Source organism: Lonchura striata, chromosome 1, assembly GCF_050655825.1.
Source record: "Lonchura striata isolate lonStrDom1 chromosome 1, ASM5065582v1, whole genome shotgun sequence".
Classification (NCBI taxonomy): Eukaryota; Metazoa; Chordata; class Aves; order Passeriformes; family Estrildidae; genus Lonchura; species Lonchura striata.
Window position 1 is genome coordinate 50,871,546 of NC_140703.1, and position 17,812 is coordinate 50,889,357.

At 38.0% G+C, this 17,812-nt stretch overlaps 1 long non-coding RNA gene across 7 annotated transcripts in view; it reads left to right on the plus strand.

Moving 5' to 3' along the window:
- Window positions 1-17,812, plus strand: part of LOC146768668 (uncharacterized) — an 89,429-nt gene that overhangs the window by 25,110 nt on the left and 46,507 nt on the right. For 6 of the 7 annotated variants that reach the window (XR_014958794.1, XR_014958796.1, XR_014958805.1 and 3 more), the window contains one exon: window positions 441-489. This is a non-coding gene — a long non-coding RNA (uncharacterized LOC146768668). Of the gene's footprint in view, window positions 1-440; window positions 490-1,127; window positions 12,565-17,812 lie in introns of those variants that run through there. The other variant, XR_014958808.1, reaches the window with a different exon arrangement.

A 17,812-nucleotide genomic window follows, 5' to 3' on the forward strand; every position in this document is an offset into this window, starting at 1 on the left:
GGAAAAAAGTTCATAAAAATATGGATCTATGCCTTCATTGCTTTGGGGTTAATTTCCCCATTGTTTAATCAAAGTGACCTTTCTTCAGGTAACTGATGAGTTATGCTTATAAATATTTGCACTTTTAAGAAGCATCCAGATACAGCAAACTGCTCTGATACTTGTATAGAACTGTAGATTGAGATAGATATGGTACTTTGGTACTAAAAGATGTGCCTGTGAATTTTTTATTTCTTTTTTGGTCTTATTTCAAATTGTTATGTAATAAAATAGTTTCCAATAATCTGGAATACTAATATCATTGCAATTGCAAATTTTTAGCATTTCATGAGTCCTTGACTGCGGTTAATAATTTTATTTTAATTGTGCACATTTGGTATTTTTTATTGAGTCCTCCATTTCTGTGCATTCAAATCTGCATTTTTATTCCCCATATTCAGAATATTGAAGACTAATCTGCTGGTGATTGAAAGATATAGGAAGCCACAGGTAAGAATGTTGGAGTCAAGAACCATCTCTAGACAGCTGAGGTCACTGAAACAGAGATGTAGTGGGCTTTATTGTTTTGCATCTTGAAAGGAAAAAGAAAAAAAGAAAAAAAATTAAAAAAGAAGGAAGAAAATGAAAAAGGAAAGGGCAACCAATAAATAGTAAAAGGAGAGGAGTATGAGTTCTTCCTTATCCAAAGGAAGAACTTATTCCTTATTTATTTAAAAAGTTGTAATACTTAAGAATTTGTTGTTATCTTACAAACATACCTTAGTGCAGAGAAGCTATTCACCATTAAGTGTATTTTGAGCACTTAAGGAAACCAGTGGCAACTGCATCTCCACATTATTTGCTTCATTATGGAATAAGATTTTCTCGGTTTCTATAATTTTTCTAGCAGTAGGACATACTATATAGCCAGAGAACCTCTTATGACTGTCTGATTTTTTTAACATCTTACTACCTGCCTTGTTTCCAGTCCTTTTCCTTTATGGAAGATGACTTGCTGAAAAACAAAATATTGAAATGTTAAGGCCACTTTGGTAATGGAGGTACATGGTGGTATTGTGATAAACATCAGCATATGTAAATACACAGCTGAATGTTTGTGTAATCACCTTTGGTATTTTCACTTGTAGGTTTCTCTCTTACTCCAGTCAGGAGGACCAATGAAAGCATATACTCACTCCCCTGGATATACCCTGCATTACAGGAATAAATCTTAATGCACTTTCTCAAAAAGAAAAAAAATACAGTGGTGAGGTCTCCAATATTTTCAGACAAAGCAGAATTCTCCAAATTACACTGTGGCTGCAAGAATAAATTTTATGTTGTACTTTGTTATCTAATAGCTACAGACTTAAACAATGAAATGAGATGATGCTGTAATGAAATTCCAGTAGTCTCCCTGACACCATAGAAGAATTGAGACTATTAAGTGAACTGCAAGGGAGAGAGAAAAATTATCTATAGACAGACATTTGTATATTAGGTGGTGATTTTTCTACAGATGCACTAATTACAATTTTAATTCATGCATGAAACAAAGGAGGGAGCACACATTACTTCTGTCAAAATAGTTCTGAATGCTGTGAAGCTGGTAATGAGTAATGTTCCCTTGGATGAAATGTTAACATGTCTTTTTCTTCAGTATTATTTTGTTCTACTCCCTTGTTATCTTGTAGAAAATGTTGATTGTTATTCAAGTCTTAAAATAAGAATAAAATTAGTATGTAGGGCTTCAGAAAGAAAACACAAAATACAAGATAAGCAAAGCCCTTTATCTGAAAGTATTTTTGCATTACTCTTCAAAAGTTCTCCAGCTGTTTAGAAAAGTATCTATAAATCTCTGCTTATCTTGATACATACTTAATCATAAGATAATGAACTGTGCTGAGTGGTGACATGCACCAGTAACCCCATTTTAACATTATAATGCAGTGCTATTAGCGCATTTTTCTGCAGCGCAGAATATTACTCCTAATGGAAATAATGTCCTGTAGGGAGATCTATTGTGCCATCTCTCCTAGGTTTTGCTGGAGTACTTTAGTACTTAATAGCCTGGTGGAATAGTTGGGTGTGTAACTAAATCAAGATTTCACAGTCACACAAAGGATGAGAGAACTAGGGGGAATTCTCACCATTTTGTGACTGTTTGCTCCAAATAAAACAGCATTAAATATCTGAAAGTTTCCTAGAGACTTACAAGAAAGTTATTAGATATTAAATAACATCCAGTGTTCAAAGAGAAAGAGCAGGGAATTACTTTCTTGTCTGATAAGACATTTATATATTTTCCTCCCTTCTTATATTAAATGCGTTTCACAGAATCATACATAAACATCTTTTGAGAAAAAAAAATTAACTTGTCATAGTCAATACTATTCTGGTGTTACAGAATAATAAAAAAAAATAGAATAATAAAATCATAGAATGGTCTGGGTTGGAAGGGAGATTAAAAATTATGGAGTCTAACTCCCTCACCATGGATAGGTGATATCCATGGTCATTGCTGCTTCCTGGTAATTGCAAACTGTGTGGGATGCTCTGCAGTGGTTGTGACTAAACAGTACCATGCAGATATAATGCATGACCTTCCCTGCTACTTCAATGTATCAGCTATTCATCAGCCTGAGTCAGTAAAATATTATTTTCCATCATGCCCTATTGGACATGCTGGTTTAATGATATTCATCATTTATTTAAAATTTTTACCGTGGGTAATGGAACAGACGTAAACTCTTCTTCCATGTATTGATTTTTACATTAAACTGCTAAAAGAGCAAAAGTTGATTATTCTACTCCTGCGTTTTCTCCATAACTCTCATAGTGAAGTTGGCTTGTTTATTTGTTTTAGTTGACCCAGCATGACTACAAATGCAGTCAAGTACTTGGTCCTTGTTTCCCAGCAATATTCAGAGTTGGCACTGCATTGTATACTCTAAAGTGTAAATGAGAATTGATTTAGATTCTCCATGAGCATGAGCTCTAAACTTCAGCCCATTTTTATCAGAATAAAACCAATACTTTTATAGGCATCTTTAAGACTTATGCCACCCTGAAGGAAAATAATGCTTAAAACTAAAGTAAATGTAACATTTTCCTATATTCCAGTTTCAAGTAGTAACAAAATTGCTCATGCTGTTTGAATCAGCAAGCAAGTGATGAAAATAAACTATCAGAAAATACAATCTTTCAAGACCATCAGAATATCAATGGCTAAAAATTTGATGCAATGGTGATGTAAATTGGAATTTCCTGGACTGCAACTATTGAAATTATGTTAACTTTTAAAATAAGAACAGAATATGAATTGACCTAGAGAAGACTGAATATAATTTACATTTTGCTTTTGATCCTTTATGGAAGAGCTGGGTTTTCTTTTTCCTTATAATTAAAATGTTAATGTTTTTGTCCACAGCTGTTACAGTAGCAAAACCCGGCTACTCAGATAAAGATGAAGAATTATTTAGAAACCCAAGCAAAATTTCTTGTTTGGTTATTGGTAAAGAAAGGAGGGGAACTATACATTAAAGAATGCTGTGATTATGCATTTTGCATAAATTTTTTGAAACAGTGCACACCATCTTTAAGGCAATGTTTATCACAAAGCTGATTCCTTAGCTCCTTCAGATTCCAACTTATTTCCATATTACTTAAACTGCTTTTATTTATTTTACATAAATGTTTTGTTTATGAACAAACTTATGACACTGCAAGCTATATTACTCTCCCTAACTACAAAGTTGGCACAATATACATGTCAACACTGCTTAGCTGAAAGACTGCTCATCCAGCCTGAAGAAATCTCCTCTGCCTGAATGTACTGCAGTTCTTGAAAACTCCCCTAACCAAGCTTGAAAAATTCTGTTTTGTTGGTTAGATGCCAAGATTTCATTTACTTGCTCACACCCTCTTTCCTGCTTCTGAAAACCTTTATTTATGTAGTCACTCTTTAAATATTAGCAATAATTATACAATCTGGAGAGTAGGAAACAACCCTTTGAGTTTCCAGAGAATATGTAACTATACCCATAGCATACTGCCTGTATTCTTTTTCCCTTACTTTATGCTGAGATATACACTCCTGCTAGTATATATGTGACCTCTCTGTACCAAATAATAGCATGAGTTTTAATAATATTAAGATGTTAGAATGTTTTCCTAATACAAAAGTGAGTACACAGCACGTGGCACAGTAAGAATAGCTTGCTTTTTCTCTCTAAAAAGGTGTCCAAAACATGATGGAATATTGCTGTGATGCAATCACATTGGGAACTATAACAAAACTATAATTTTCAATATATTTGAATGTACCAAATTTTGAAAATATTCTTTCTGTAAAGCACAGTAAAATGAGAACTGTCACATCACTGTAAGCAGATAGAGACTCTGTCAGGCTTTTGAAAGCTGAATTAGAAGCAGATGTCTGCCCACACAAAGAAAATTATCTTCTTAGTAAATATTTTTTCTAATGATTACAAAAGTGAGACTTCAGCCAAAAGACAAGAAAAGTTGTGGATAGGAGAAGATGGACTTGAGAATTAGCAGAAATTAAGGGAGCAGTTTTAGTGACTTAATTAAGATCAGTTCTGTTAAGTATATTTTGAAAAATTTGATGGCAGTTTGAAAAGTTCACTCTCTGTTAAACACACAACATAAATCTTCTATGTTTCCTTCATAATTTGGGAAGGTGATCATGCACTGGGACAGACTCCCAGAGAAGTGGTTATAGAAACAAGGCTGCTAGAATTCAAGAGGTATATGGACAGTGCTGTCATGCACATGGTGAGACTCTTGGAGTGGTCCTCTGCAGGGCCAGGAGTTGGACTTGGTGAAGCTTGTGGGTCCCTTCCAAGTCAGAATATGCAATGGCATTTGGGTTCCTTTGCAGAACACTGCTGGGAACTTTTTTAAGATTACACAGTGATTGGAAACCCTAGAAGTAATGTAAAAAAATTATTTTCTTTACACAAAATGGCAAGCAATATTCTTGAGCAAAAAATAAAATGTTCTTCTACAGTTAACAGCCTCAGATGTTGCTATCTTGCTTAGATGGAGTTAGAAATGCTTTGGAGAATAACAAAAGGTTATTTTAGTTAGCCATTTTAGTTTTGCTTCAAATACTAAGTCCCCCATCTAAATTTAATTCAATTTTAATAACAGTGATTATCACAATGGACAATTCTATGGCACTTTTCACCAGTGCTTGGTAAGGAAGAGCAGAAGATCACTCACTGCATCTTACACTCTTTGGCTGGTACTTATTATTACTTTGAATTGTGGTTTAACCCCAGCTGGCAACTAAGCTGGCAAAGCAGCTGCTCACTCCCTTTCCTTCCCAGTGGGATGGGGAAGAGACTCAGAAAAATTGTCAAACTTGTGGGTTGAGATGAGAACCTTTTAATACTTAAAAAAAAAAAAAGGAAATACTATTATAAAGATAATTATGACATAAAGGAAGGAGCAAGAGATAAAACTAAAACCCTAAAATACAATTGCTCAGTACTTACTGACCTGTGCCCACCCTATCCTGGAGCAGTGATTGGCGCCTCCCAGACAACTCCCTGCATTTTATTCACTGAGCATGACTTTCTGTGTTATGGAACATCCCTTTGGCTAGTTTGGTCAGATGTCCTGGTGGAGCTCCCTCATAGCTTCTTGTGTGCCTGCTCAATGGGCAGAGCATGGAGGGCTGAAAAGCTTTTGATTTAAGAATAAACATCACTCAGCAACAACTGAAACATCAGTATGTTATCATAATTCTCATCAAAAATCCAAACCAGAGCACTGTACTAGCTCGTAAGAAGAAATTTGACTATCCAAGCCAAACCTGGGACACTTAGAAAGAGAAAATCCTGTTCTCAGCTGAAGCATATGAAATATTTCTTTTTAAGTACAAGTAATAATCTTAAACAATTTGACATGTTTACTCCATAATGCAAAACCCTGAAAGCCTTTACATATGTTTGAACCCTCAGATGAACTAAGATGAAAGCAGTCCTTGACTTGCCACTTAAAGAACAGGAGCCCTTTCTTATTGAAGTCTTACAGGCTGGTTTAGCTAAATCTAGATCTTCTCCATTATCTTGAGGAACTAGTTTTTGAGGTACCTGAGGCTCTAGCCCAAACTAGATGTTTTTTTGGCCCTTCTGCTGACATCTCTGTTGAACTCTAAAGCTGGTTCAGGAGGACCCATATCACTCCTTGCAAGGGTCGTAGCAGGGACTGCTGATGCTGCCTCTTACTTCAGGCTCCAGGAAACCTGTTGCATGGCCATGAATTTCCATTGTGGCCTTCAAGTAATAATTAGTAAAACATTGTCTAAACTGTTTAACATACAGCAGCAGTATCAGAACAACAAAGTATCAACATCAGACAAACAAGAGTAGATTCAATATTTTAATGTATTGAATTCCAGCACACTGAGGATAAACATTTGAGCATTTTGAGGGAGGGAGTGGGCAGAAAAAAGGAGGAAAAGAGAAACTAATTATAACACCAAATTAAAGCAGAAACATGTCTGTTTAATCTGGTAGTTTCTAATTTAGGTCATTTCCCTCACTTTGTTAAAGGATAGCTAATATGCTTCTGAAAAGAAGGGCAAAAGGATGGGAACAGTCTTCACTTACAAATGCCAAGTTTAGTAGCTCAGGTTAGCAATTTAATACATTTATTGCGCTAAATTCAGTTATAAATGCAAGAAAAACAGTGCTGGTAGAAAAGCTGCAGCCTTGTTCTAAAGCTTACAAAATTAACCACTACACCACTAAGTACTAGTTATTTATTTGTAAAAAGGGAGTTTTAATTGAAACATTGTTCAAAGCTACGTGTGCCTTGGGAGAACATGCTTAGGAATATGATAAGTCTCACAGGGCATTTTCACATCCAATTTCTTCTGGGAACTGACCAACAGTATTACACAGTGTATCAGGAAAAAAATGTTATCAGACAGCTGAGGACTCAAAACTGCACATTGATATTCTGGGACATGGAGCTGAATTTTAATTGATTGGTTTACTAGGGGATAGAAAAAGCTTTTTTAGTTCAGCAAAAGTTTACACACAACTCAATGTCCTACCCTTTTTGTCTGATTTTTCAGCATCAGCAAAAATGTCAGTACAGAATACTACTGGCAGAACAGCTTGGCACATTTTTGTTTTGTTGTGTTTTGAAATAAGTTGTTTAAGGTGAATTAAAAATGATACTGATTCAAATTGCCTGGTTAGCTGCAAATACTGCAAATGTTCAGGAGGGCGAGCAGACATAAGACTAACTCTTCCCAGGTAAGGAGGAGATAAAACAAGAAAACAAACCTCTTGCAACAACCTGTGGAGGAGAGATAAAATGAGACTGGTGAGGGGCTGGGCTCTTGCAGGGATTATCCAGTTACTTTATGCTGGCTGCAAATCTCTGGTCCTGCAATAGAGCATCACCTTCCTGGAAAACAATTAATCCCATCAAAATTGCCTCAAGAAAATATTCAGAGGAGGTTAGAAAAATTAAATTTAAGCGGAAGGGTTGATACTTTATTAGTAATGCAGGAATCTTCACCCAGATTATCAAACAAGAGATTGCTTACTGAGTCATCTTTGTTGTCTCCTACCCTTGGCATGCCACATATCACAGTATCTACATCAGTTTTAGAGGGGATCTGCAGATTTTTGTTGAGCCCTAAAGAGGGCTTATTAAAAAGAAGGGAGAGGAACATTTCCTATGGGCAGAGGATGATATGACAGGGGACAGGGGTTTAAAATGAAAGAGAGTAGGCTCACATTAGATATTAGGAAAAAAATATTAGAGAGTGCTGAAGCACTGGAACAGGTTACTCAGGGAAATTGTGGCTATCTCATCCCTGGAAGTGTTTAGGCCAGGCTGGACAAGACTCTGAGCAACCTGATTAAGTGGAAGGTGCCCCTACCCACAGCAGGGCATCTTTAAGGTTTCTTCCAACCTAAACCATTCCATGATTTTATGAAAATTATTTTAAATTGATCAATAGCTTTCATTCATTCATTATGTCAAGTACACCGTGAGCTGAAATGATCCTCTAAATACCACTTTCCATCCCTGGAGAAATTAATTTTTCCAGATTGAATGGAACTTTGAAAGGTCATCCATTTTTCCACATGAAATTTTTAAAGTGTAAACACAGAAGCTGCAAGCAATCATTTAATTCATATATGTATTTGTGCAGCAGGAAGAGGAGGGTGGTTTAGCTGTCACAATAGCCAAAATCTTTTAAGCTGAAAGATGAATACTACATTTGTTTGCACCAGCAAACATCTTCTCATCCTTAGTTTAGAACAATAATAGTAATTTTTTATTCTAGAATCCTTTTCTGCTTGCAGCAAGTGTTGTCCCAGAATGTCAGCTTTGGGATATAATACCCAGAATGAAAAAAAGCCCAGAACATTCTTTGCTGATAAGATTGACTACTTGTGGACATTACCATTTTTTTTTCCATATACAAATAAGTTATCACCATCCTTTTATCATGGGATGTGTAGTATTTCTCATCAGAGAGTCTGTGCACAACTCCTGTTGTCGTGTCTAACTCTGTTAGACAAGTCAGACAGTAAAGCTCTGAATTTGTACCTGACCTTGACCTTGCAGTGTAATCTACATGGCAGCTGTGGGCTCAGATTGGCTGCCAAAATATAAACACCTGAGGTTATCTCTACACACTGAGATGCCACAGGGCATCTTAGATGTGGGCCTGGTGTTGTGACATGGAGGCTATAGGACACTGTGTCCTTCTGGATCAATAGCTGGATGCTGGGTAGGATACCCAAAAGCATCTCAAAAAGCACTAGTTTTCCATGTCTAATAAAGGGTACTGGGCCCAGTGGAGTCTTCAGAGCTGTTTAGATGGCTGAATCAGTCAATTTCAGGATAATCTGAATAATCTATAGACTCCACTAGATTAGTTGGATTGCCATAGACTATGAGAGTGAAGACACTCTCTTCACTTGTGAAGACATACTTTACAGCAAATAAATATATGTGACTGACCTTGGACTGTACTTATAAATTGAGACCTGAATTACAATTTTTGTTGAGCTGAGTTGGTTCTGAGAATGATTCAGACCACCTGTAAGAGATAGAGAAAGAAATGGAGTGAGAAAAAGAAAAAAGATTGCTGGATTAAGAGACAAGTCTTGTGAGGAAAGATTGGAAGAAATCGTTTGGTCTGGAAAAGATCAAAAGGCATAATAATGGTCTTCAAGTAGATTTTGTAGAACGAGCAGTTGTAAATTATTCCCTGTGTGTGCTGAAAATAAAGGGAGTAATTGCAGTAAAGAGAAATGTAGTTCTGACCTTGAAAGAGGAGTTTCTTATCATAGGGATGATGAAGTGCTGATGTGCACAGCCTAGGGAAGTTGTAGAATTGCAATCCCCCATTTTTTTAAACAACTAGGTTGAACAAACATTTCCAGGAATTCTTTTGGTGTAATCAAATGTGCTTGCGGGCCATGACCTAGGCCAGGGGAGCTTTCAGTCTCTTCAACTGAATTTTCTCCAATCAAATCTCTTTTAGTTTTTAATCTTGAACTACTCCACACAGAACAGAACACATCAATAAAATATCTGTTATAATTTTAAATTATACTCCTTTTGTGGTGAGGAGACAGTATACGTTGAAGATTAGAGAACAGAGATGAGGTACTGAAATAGCTTACATAATGCCTGTATCACAACCCTTACCATAGTAGAAAAAGAAATAGAGCTGTAAAAAATAATTAGCTGTAAGAAGCATGTATTATTTATTTATTTATATAAATCTATCTTTTCTTTTCCTAGCAAGGATAAACAGCTGTAGCAGTGTGGGATGTAAAACAAAATAGGTGTTATTTTACATCCACTGCCAATGCAGTCACTGTTTTTGTTCCCAAGGGTCCACAAGATTTGCCTTTGCTCCCCTGCTGTGGGGCTTTATTGCAGGGAGCTCTGATGGTTAGCTGGGAGTTAATTAGCTGGAGTAGGGAATCAGCCTTCTCTCAAACCAGCCCAGAGGCAAAACTGAAGCAAAAGGACCTTTGGCAGGTTCCAAACCACATTGTCACTGCCCATAGTCATCTAAGGAGAAAGGGAGGTATGTGGTGGCTACAGATCTGTTTGTGGTACCTTGAAAGCAAGGGCTGGTATAAAATTTTAGACACAGAGCTTCCTGCTGTGCCTTCTTTCACCCTATGCATAAAGACATTTTGAATTTAGATTGGGTTCTGGGTTGTATTTTGCCTTAGTGGAAATTAGCAAAAAGAACAAATAGTCATAATATCAAGTGATGGAGTTTTGCTGGAAGTTTCCTCTGGCCTCCACATAGTTCTCCTGAACCTAGAGTTGGGAATACTGAATTGAAGAAACTTTCTATAACAGTTAACTCCAATTCTGCTGAAAAGATGTAAAAAAAAAGGGTAGACAAGAAAACACAGACTTTTGGCTGACTTCCCACTTCACCAAGTCCCCTTGAAACTCTCTATGGTAAAGAAAAAAAAAATAGTATTCTTCTGTTTTTTGTGTGGTACTGTTTGGGTGAGGCAGTTTGTGTTCTCATTGTAGCTGATGGTGAGAGAATTCTTTGTTTCATTTAACCGAGGCTTCTTTTAAAGGCTGGGAAAAGAAAGTAAAAAATTTGCTGTCTGGGATGTAAACTGTCACTGCTATGGGAAGGAGGAGCTGGCAGAAGAAACATTGATGTTAGCTGAGGGGAAACAGGAGAGGACAGCAGAGGAGAAAGTTACTAAGATCCCAAATGGTGAGTGACTGGAAAGTAAGTGAGAAAAGTGCCAGGAGCAAGTAGGCAATTCCCAATAAATCTCCAAGTGAGGGCTTACACTTACAGTTTATTGGGATGGATGATCTTATGTGCAGCCTGTAGGACATTATCAAACACCAGGAATCCAGAGAAGAGCTGTGCCACAAGGAGCCAGGGGCCTTTTTGGCTCATAGGTGGAAGGGAGGAACTGGGGCAGGTAGCTGCATCCTTGATACAGGCATGAATGTTCCCACCGCCTTAGGTTGCTACAGATGGAGAGATAAAAACCAAAATCTGTTTAACTATTAGTGTAGAGTTCCTGTACAAGACTGTGAGGAAGTCACTGGTTAGTACCCGCCCTTGCTGTGTTTTATGCTCCTGGGGAATATCACTGTGAGAATAAATCTAAACTCTTTTAGAAGTAAGCACTGTGGTGTTCCCTGGATGTGTCAGCTACCAGCCTCAGGCCTGGGCAGCTGCATCACATGGAGCAGGCATCCACAGTGAGGATACGGCACCGAGTCCCTAAATCATCTCAGCAGCCGGCCATCAGTCTCCAGGTAGAGAACGGCTCCAGTTTCCAGGCCAAGCTCTATTATTAGGCTGGCAGCTGGATCTTTCAATCAAAGTGAACTGTTACCACTGCTGGCAGCAGAAAGAGCAGACTGACAACAGGATTGAATGGGTTTTGCTACTGAATGCTAAGTAAGAAGCCTACAGTGGTTTCAGTTTATTTCAAAGGCAGTACGCGTTTGCTTTGCTGATGTAGTATGCTCTCACCTACTTGTTCATAAAATTTGATCAATAAAACGTATGATTCTAAGTTATTTAGTTGAAAATACAAAAAATTATCATATCTAAGCAAAATTGGTACAGTAAATAGAGGTAGAGAAACAACTGTCTAGAAAAAATCCTTTTTTTTTTTTTCCCCAAATCTTAAAGTCTTAGAAGCTACCATTTCTTTATGAGAAACAGTTTATTTTCCAGAAAGAAACATAAAATTATTTTTAACATCAGTGGTATAACCTCAGCTGCTACTTCATTCAAATACTCTGCAGGAAGGGGTGAGATCTGAGAATATGACATAGGAGAAAACATCTTGTTCAGGATAGTCCCCAGTAGCCAGAAATCACAGCAATTTTACAGATGAGCAAGTTATAAGATGTGACACAGCAAGTGCCACTAACTCCACTAGTACATTCACAGAACTAGAAAATCAATTAAGTTAGAAAAGACCTCAGAGGTCATTGTCTCCAACCTGTGACCAAACACCCTCAGGTTGACTAGACCAAAGCACTAAGTGCCATGTCCAATCTCTCATTGAACAGTTCCAGGGATGGGGACTCCACCACCTCCCTGGGCAGTCTATTCCAATGTTTAATCACTCTTTCTGTGGAGAAAATCCTCTTAATATCCAACCCATTCTTAAATGATCCCTGGAGTAGTTGACTGTTTCCTCTTGTCCTGTCACTGGTTGCTTGGGAGTAGAGGCTAACCCCCACCAGACTACGCTCTCAGGAGCTTGTAGAGAGCAATAAGGTCATCCCTGAACTTCCTTTTCTCCAGGCTAAACTCCAGCTCCCTCAGCTGCTCCTTGCAGAACTTTCCTTCTAGAGGCTTTATCAGCTCCATCGCCCTTCTCTAGACTCAAAATTCACTTCTTCACTGAGGGTGCTCACTGGAACAGGATCCTCTAGGAAGTGGTCAGGGCACCACACCTGTCAGAGGTCAAGGAGCTTCTGGATGACACCCTTAGTCATATGATTTAGTTTTAGGTAGTCCTGCATTGGGCTTGATGATGCTTACAGATCCATTCCAGTCTGAGATATTCTATGATTCTATGGTTCAGTAGGAATATGACTGCAGGTCCACTACCAGTGGTCCACACATCCACATAATAGCCCAGACCGTTTCAGAGGTTTGGGTTTTATCAAGCAACAGGTTCTTTATAGATGTTTGAGTTCTCCAGTCCATTGATAGCCCTTCCCCAGGAAACATCTGTAATTATGAATATCAAGCAATATGTGGGAAATTGTTGCTTTATGAGACCTCCACAAGAGCTGGCTGTGTTTTGCAGGGAAGCTCTTACAGCACAGTGCTTAGTAGTTAGTGCTGGCTATTCTATAACAACATTAAACTAAAGTCAGTGCTATGAAAGGCAGTTTGGTCAGAGTACAGGTGCTGGCAGGGGCAGCCTCTGTCTGGCACCCAGGCTGTGCAAGCACTCTGCAACAGGGAGCTCTGCTGTATAGAACCACAGAATCATAGAAAGGCTTAGGTTGGTATGGAGCTTAAAGATCTATTGCCGGCATATTTAGATTTGACTGTCCAGCATCATGCAGCACTAGTTCCTTGGTATGTGACTGGCTCTGACCAGCTCCTTCTGGAGGGCCTTCAACTCTTTCCATCCCAAATGGGCCCACACTCAACTTTGGCAGTAGGTGCAAGGATTTATCTTCAGCACTGGTTTTGAGTGCAGGCCACTGCTGGTCAGCATCTGCCTGCATGGCCACAGTACTACCACACTCTGCTCCTGTACTGCAGTGTTTGCCAGTCTGGAGCCAGCCTCTGTGGAGTTTTACTACGTTACTGTCTGCTCTCAAGATTACAATAGCATCACCCCTAAAATATTCCTGTTTTACCCTCAGTCTCTCTATGATAGTCTCTCTAGCCTATCCACAGTCTGCTCTCCTTTCTTGGGCAGGATTTGCAAATTATGTGGAGCAAGACTTTTCCCTTCCACAAAGCAAAGAACAAGGATTACTTTTTTTTGGTTAGCAAAGGGAGAGGAAGTGTGAGATTTCCATCTAGTTATCTACCCAGCTGGAGCCTGGAGCTACCACACAAGATCACCCCTCCAAGGAGAGCAGCTAACTCGGCACTGCCCACTTCATGCTGTGCCAAGACTGTCAAACTGCAAGAGAAGGTCAAAATGTTTATTGCTGGTATAGACTCATCTGTTTCTGCAGCCACCAGGAATGATTCATCTCACCTAACTTAAGCCTTCTCGGATCTAGGCATAGACTAGGTATCTAGGGTCCTACTGTAGTTGGTGGACTGGAAATGTCTGTTACTCCCCATTTACCATAGAAAGAGCCCAGGTAAGCAGCTGCAGAATGCCTGTTGAGTGGGGAAAGCAACTCACACAAGTAATAAAAATTTTGTGACTTCAGCTGTGCAAAATATTATGTCAGGATTAGATACAACTGTAACCACCTTGTATCATCCAAAACCTGCACTGGGTTAGTACCCGGGGGAGAAAGGATAGAGATTGTTGACCAGTTAGTGACCCTACCCTAGTGGGGACATACATAAAACACAGACTGATAAGTGTTACATCTTTGTGTTTCATTCCCTGAGACCTCTCCATTAAAGAAAAATTTATTGATAAATACAGATGGTTGTGTTTTGAAATTCCCACTACTATCTGTACTTTGAAAGAAGCCTTTCCACTTTCTCGGCATTGGTAAAAGTGTAAGGTGTTCACTTTAGGGTACCTAAATTAAAGAAAGACAAACCTCAGTTTGAGATAATCCCAGAGAAGATTGACAAAAATAATCAGATCTAAGATAAGTCCAGTGGGAAAACCAAAAGTTGTGGAAGATGTTCAGACATGTCTCCATCTGCTTGTGTTACCAGGTAAACATGCCAGATTAAAAACAAGTTATTAAAGTTTTTTAGAATTATTCCAGCCAAGTCAGAATTTTAAAAACAGAAGGCTGAAAAGTGTTCCTATTAAATTTTCTTTTACTTTTTTTCAGATTAGGCAATTTAGAGAGATTAATAATTTCCTCTAGGTCTCATTGAGCTCTTGCTGAGTGTATATTCCCACATTTGTTTATGAGTCATAATAAACATGGCAACTAACCAAGATCCCATAGTTCCTGTGCAGGAATGTTATTTGAACACATATATCATATACTAGAAAATTGGTACCTATTCCCTGTTCTTATGCTATTTCCCTCTACTGTTCCTTATTCCAGCCCGAATCCTGATTCAAAGAGTATTAGGCAAGCCCATTCTGAGACATGGTAATAGACAGGAAAGCTTAATCTAACAAGTAATATGTATGTTGAAGTCTATGGTGTTTTGTGATTTATTTCATTGACTTGATTAATTTTAGAGTGAGAAAACTATTAAGTCAAATATCTGAGAATCACATAAAGAGAGGGTTATCAAGTGCCTTTTGATTTACTCACGGAATGAATCTGTGGATGAAATAGCTGATCATTTCCTCCAAGAATTTATTTCTGAAGTGCTTAAAATTATTATATCTGCCTCACTGTAACTACTGCCACATGTGTAATTTTCTGGGCTTTTTTCTTGACAACTTTTCACCAACTAAAGAAACTAAAAGCAGAAACTAGCCTGGTAGAAGAAATTAGATCATGGGCTTTAAGAAACTTTGATCTCAGTTAGCAACAGTGAATAGCTCCATGAAACTGTTTATTTGCAGATATTATAATTTTCTCTGACAGTATTGTCACAGGGGTAAGGGCATCAGCAAGACAAGGTTTCTAGGCAGAGATAATATTTGGGTTATTTTTTTTATGATTCCCTTTGAAATGTTTCTGTTTATTGACACCAATGTTACAAACTCTTGCTGCAGTTACAGAATATATCCAGTGAGATACAAACAGTCAAATATTAAGTATTCAAAAATGGACTACCAAAATTTAGAGGATTTTCAGACATGAATCACTGAGCTGGTGAAAAAAAGAAAGAGGTGATGGAAGAGACAGACAAATGATCAGTTGTGTAAACTGATGTATACAGAAGCCAAAATGGATGTGTGAAACCATCTTGCTAACATCTTGGATCTGATGAATACTTAATATTTCAGTTATTACTGCAAAAGGGAAGAGCTTCAGTGACAGAAGACCCACTCTCCTGAAATCTATTTCCTGAATATTCCCTAAGGGAAAGGCCTCAGCTCCTACTTCATTTTTGCACCCTACTACTCACACTACATAAACCTAATTTCACAGAATTCAAATGCAGTTCTTGGGACACCTTGTCTGCTCCCAAAAAGCACAGACCAAATCATATTACTTTTGGTTCCCTCAAGCCAACATAACCTTCTAATCACTGTCCTACTTGGCTATGCTACTTCCAGGTGGCATATTCCACCAACCTGGAATTTTCTCAGCAGCATGCTCTAGGACTCTCTGGTGTATTGTGACAGATCTCTGGCAGGACAACTGTTGCTTTGAACTGAAAAACCACAGAAAAATAATCAAGATGACAGATTTAGTGTTATGCAATGCATTTGTACCCAGTTTGCCTTGGAAGGTAATAATTTGGGAATGCAATTTACCACTGGGCCCTGGAGCAGAAGCATTCAGCAGTACAGATGTAGTTAGCATTATAGGGGAATGCCAAAAGGAATAAACATAATGATACTATAGCCCCTGGCTAATCTGGTCCCATTTTTGGTCTCTATTAAGAGAATCAAAAATCAGTTGAATTTAAGACATCATAATGTGTCAAATTTAAGCTACCAAAATGTACTTTATTAGTTGTGATTCTATGGAAAAAACCAACCAAGCCCCAAAACAACAAACAAAAAAAATCAAACAATATCAAATCGATTATTGGTTGATATAGTCACAGAATGTGTAATATTAGTTGGGTCTCTGAGTCATCACTTCAGATCTTCACTACCATTGCCTCCTCTCTCTCATCACCCAAACCAGCAGAGGGAAGACCTGGAGATGAGTTGTGGTTCCATTTCCCACCCTCATGGTCAGCAGCACCCCACCTTGCTCCAGACTGGCAGAGCAGGTCTTGTCTGCAGTTTATGCAAGTGTGGCAGAAAAAGTGGTGCTGTATTCAATCTTGATTTAACAGGATAAAGAATCCACTGTACCCCTTGGCAAACAGTTGGGTTAATTGCATAGTCACTCGATCCAGCTTCAAATTCCAAATTTTGGATTTTATTTCACTTTAACCCTAGACCCTAGGACTGGATTGAACAAAAATCCATCTAAGTAAATGTTATTCATCAGGTTGATTTTTACACAGATGAAGTTATAACTTGATCTTAAAAAAGTTTGAGTACCCAAAGTTTTTTCACTAAAAAGAAACTTGCTGATTTTTCCTAGCTATTTTTTAAAGACTGACAAGTTCAATGCCCTCTTTCCACTACATTTTCCAGAACCAAATTCATTATCCTCAACATGTTTTCATCAATGACAGACACAGAGGTAAGATAACAAATCCAATGTGATCATGACTTGAACTCTTTTTTTAAGCTTCCACAGATTTTGCTGGTCCTTTCTGTAAAAAATACATGACCTGATCATTCCCAGCTGCCAGAAAAATGCTCTAACCACCTTTTATGCAATGCAGTTTCTGCCAAGAAGGGTAGTAGGGAAAGTAGGCAGCATAGTTAGCAATTACCTTGCATTTGCATGACATTCCTGCAGTTCAACCAGTAGCAGGGCCTGTCACAGGACTCTGGCCATATGATCTAAGCCCACAATGGGTTTTGTGTTAATTGTTAAGCGAAGTAGTGATGGGAGCCCAAATGTCTTCTCTTCAAGTTATGGTGCCCTGAGTGCTTCCCTTGTACTCATGATCACTTTTGTTCTGTGTCTCTGCTAATGGGGAAAGCTTTCAGTTACCAGGAGCTGGAGGCACTTTCATCCATGTTCCTAGTATAAGAATAATTTTAGTGTTATTGTTTAAGATAAAGATTGATTGGATTGGATTTTTTATGTGTATGCAAATGCAAAAGCGAGTGAAATGGAAAAAAAAAGGAAGATATATGACAGATATATTGCACCAGGAGTGAAAACCAGAAGTAACCCACTGTGATTAGCTTGTGTAGCTGCAGGCACTTGAAAATATCTATAATATATAGAAACTGAATTTTGCTTGTCATTTATTGAACCAACAGAATACTACTTTAGAGGGTCAATAAAAGAGAAAACAGTGTCTTCAGGAAATTGTAGAAGCAGTGAAACCTCAGCAGATCTATATGATTAGGGATTAGAGAAAAATTGTCCCCTTTTTCTTGGTGGAAATTGTGAGGTAACGTAAATTTTTAAAGCTGTCCTCACG